Consider the following 3941-nt stretch of genomic DNA (forward strand, 5'->3'; position numbering starts at 1 on the left):
ACAGCAATTAGCTATGCAAATATAAGCATTGTTCTGAAAAAAATATATATATATAGATATGTTTATCTTCATAACTCATAACCAGGAGCATTATACCCATGAGTCTTTGTTACGAGGTATTTTTTATCCTGTTAGTAAATATTTTCCTGTAATTCTATAATAAGCAAAAAAATTTTCATGGTTGGGGTAGATGCAAAAGTGACACATAATCGTTTAGAAAGCAACTAAACTTGTTTTACCAGCTGTTTAGGCATTTTTGTACAGCTCCTTGATTTGGAGGTTTGACCTTGACCTAATTTTGTTCTTTAAAACCAGCCCTTACAATCTTATGCCCCTTCCTGTTCTGTGACAGTAGCTGGGCCTAGAGGGAAGGGTGCTTGTGTGGTTTTTGCAGCAGAGCATTCGCAGTGAAATACAGATCCCGGCTCAGTGGGATGCCAAAATGAGGGAGAGCCACATCTCTGATCTTCAAAATATCATGATTTGGGTTTTATTGGAAGTAAAACAAGAAGAGATAAATAACATTTATAGTTTGATAATTAAAAGAGTAATTTGCGTGTCAGAACAGAAAAAGGAACCTATTCCATTAGGGTACCAACTAAAAATAGGAAGAAAAATTATAATCTGGTACTCGCTAGTGGATTACCGTAGCCAAAAAATGATGTTTCAGTCTCCACTCAAAAAAAAAAAGGTTAGGGCTGAAATTGAGTATTAAATGTTTTCCTTTGAAGCAATTCCTTTAGCTCCCCACCTTTTTTTCTATTAAAGAGAAATTATAGCAAGACCAATTTGTGTGCAAAATAAGTTTTAGGCTTATTATACTTGGCCTGGTAATTTTGCATAAAATGCAGCAAGGGTTGGGTGTGGTGGCTTATGCCTGTAATCCCAGCACGTTGGGAGGCCAAGGCAGGTGGATTGCCTGAGGTCAGGAGTTCAAGACCAGCCTGGCTAACATGGTGAAATCCCGTTTCTACTAAAAATACAAAAATCAGCCGGGCGTGGTGACACACGCCTACAGTCCCATCTAGTCGGTAGGCTGAGGCAGGAGAATCGCTTGAACCCAGGAGGCAAAGGTGCCAGTGAGGTGAGATCGCACCACTGCACTCCAGCCTGGGTGACAGAGCAAGACTCCATCTCCAAAAAAAATTAATTAATTAATTAAAAATGCAGCAAGAATTGATTGGCCATATAGGCTTCTTTAAGTTGACCTTGACTGAACTTTACCTAAAAATAGGCTATTTTAGTTAAAGTCTTAGTAAAATAACCAGTGTCTCAAATTCTTTTGTTTTAAAAGATGCTTTTTGAATTTATGCAAATGACTGTACTGTCATAAAATCACAATCCAAATTTTAAACTCAAAGAGAAATATAAATTTGCTTACAAAAACATACTTCACTCAAATAACTCAAAAGAAAAAGATTTTATTGACCCTGCTTTAACCAGAGCCGGAGCTTTCAAACAATGTTTGTTTATTTGGGAAATGCCATTTACAAGCCAACAGCTCATGAAAGCTGTCTATCAGGCATGGTAGAATCTAGGAAAGAGGCCCCCTACTTATCAGTATTTTCTCCTAATATCCCCAGGTAGCAAGATTCTATGTAAAACATTTTTATTTTTTTATGGAACTCTTTTGGGCACCATCATTTTTATTAGCATAGGGGTAGCTTCAGTTAAAATTCCATAGCAAGGCAGTACATGGCTCTCAGGTGGAAATTCTCAGTTCAATACTGTCATTGGGAAGTATTTACAGTTTTTTGCCATCAACCCCAATAAATGTGCCACAGATGGCTATGAAATGGAGGATTTGTCCTGAGTAGCATGCTAGCTTCTACCCAATACTTTGTGGGCTCAGGCAATTTTACTAGTTCCCATTCAGCATGTTCAATTAACATTTACTAAAAGAGCAGATTTATATGCCTTCAGCTTTATAATACTAGAAAGGGGAAACATCTCCCAGTCAGATATAGTACCCATTTTCACATGACATTTAGGTAAAGGGCTTACAACTACCTTCCATAAAGTTTGTTTAAACATCTTAAATTTTATAATTCTGTTAGCCTGTATGTTTTTGTTTTTTTTGTTTTGTTTTGTTTTGTTTTTAGCCCCCAGATCATTTTACCTTTTCTTTCTTTCTTTCTTTCTTTTTTTTTTTTGAGACAGAGTCTCGCTCTTGTCACCCAGGTTGGAGTGCAGTGGCGTGATCTCAGCTCACCGCAACCTCCGCCTCCTTGGTTCAAGTGATTCTCCTGCCTCAGCCTCCCAAGTAGCTGGAATTACAAGTGCCCACCATCACACCTGGCTAATTTTTGTATTTTTAGTAGAGATGAGGTTTCACCATGTTGCCCAGGCTGTTCTTGAACTCCTGACCTGAGGTGATCCACCCACCTTGGCCTCCTAAAGTGCTGGGATTACAGGCATGAGCCACTGTGCCAGGACTATTTTATCTCTTCTGGTGAAAAAGGGTTTGGGTTCCCAGCAGGGAGTTGCATCTGTAAGACCTATAAGGAAGAGCAAATTTGATAAGGCTTCTTAAACAGTCCTATGATTCTGTGGGAGGGGCACCAATGTAAAAGGGGCTCCCTGAACCCCAAAATTTACCTTGACCTGGGTAATAGGCATATTTGCTGAGAGGATAAGCCAGTTATCATAAAACCAGCCCAACATGGTTTTCTTGTGAAGCATATTAACTGCTTCATCTGGGGTGCTTAACTTGACATTTTATAGGGAGAGTTGGGCAGTCCCTGCTGATATGGTTTGGCTGTGTCCCCAGCCAAATCTCATTTTGAATTGTAGCTCCCATAATTACCACGTGTTGTGGAAGGGACCTGGTGGGAGATAATTGAATCAGGAGGGGTTTTCTCCATACTGTTCTCATGCTAGTGAATAAGTCTCATGAAATCTGATGGTTTTATAAAGGGGAACCACTTTCACTTCGTTCTCATTCTCTCTCTTTCCTGCTGCAATGTAAAACGTGCCTTTTGCCTTTCCCCATGATTGTGACACCTCCCTAGCCACATGGAATGGTGAGTCCATTAAACCTCTTTTTCTTTATAAATTACCCAGTCTTGGGTATGTCTTTATTAGTAGCATGAAAATGAACTAATACAATAAATTGGTACAAGTAGAGTGAGGCAATGATTGTAAAGATACCCAAAAATGTGGAACCAACTTTGGAACTGGGTAGCAGGCAGAGGTTGGAACAGTTTGGAGGGTCCAGAAGAAGATAGGAAAATGTGGGACAGTTTGGAACTTCATAGAGATTTGTTGAATGGCTTTGACCAAAATGCTGATGATGATAAGGACAATGAAGTCCAGGCTGAGATGGTCTCAGATGAAGATGAGGAACTTGTTGGGAAGTGCAGTAAAGGTGACTCTTGCTGTGTTTTAGGAAAGAGACTAGCAATATTTTGCCCCTGCCCTAGAGATTTGTGGAACTTTGATCTTGAAGGAGATGATTTAGGGTATCTGGCAGAAGAAATTTCTTTTTTTTTTTTTTTTTTTTTTTTGAGATGGAGTCTCACTCTGTCACCCAGGCTGGAGTAGAGTGGCACGATCTCGGCTCACTGCAAGCTCCACTTCCCGGGTTCACGCCGTTCTCCGGCCTCAGCCTCCCGAGTAGCTGGGACTATAGGCGCGTGCCACCACGCCTGGCTAATTCTTTGTATTTTTAGTAGAGAAGGGGTTCCATCGTGTTAGTCAGGATGGTCTCGATCTGCTGACTTCGTGATCTGCCCGCCTCGGCCTCCCAAAGTGCTGGGATTACAGGCATGAGCCACCGTGCCCAGCCAATAGAAGAAATTTCTAAGCAGCAAAGTATTCAGGAGGTTACTTGGGTACTGTTAAAAGCATTCAGTTTTAAAAGGGAAACAGGGCATAAAAGTTTGGAAAATTTGTAGCCTGAAGATGTGATGGAAAGAAAAACCCATTTTCTGAGGAGAAAT

The sequence above is a fragment of the Pongo pygmaeus genome, chromosome 10 (assembly GCF_028885625.2).
Source record: "Pongo pygmaeus isolate AG05252 chromosome 10, NHGRI_mPonPyg2-v2.0_pri, whole genome shotgun sequence".
NCBI classification, from domain to species: domain Eukaryota; kingdom Metazoa; phylum Chordata; class Mammalia; order Primates; family Hominidae; genus Pongo; species Pongo pygmaeus.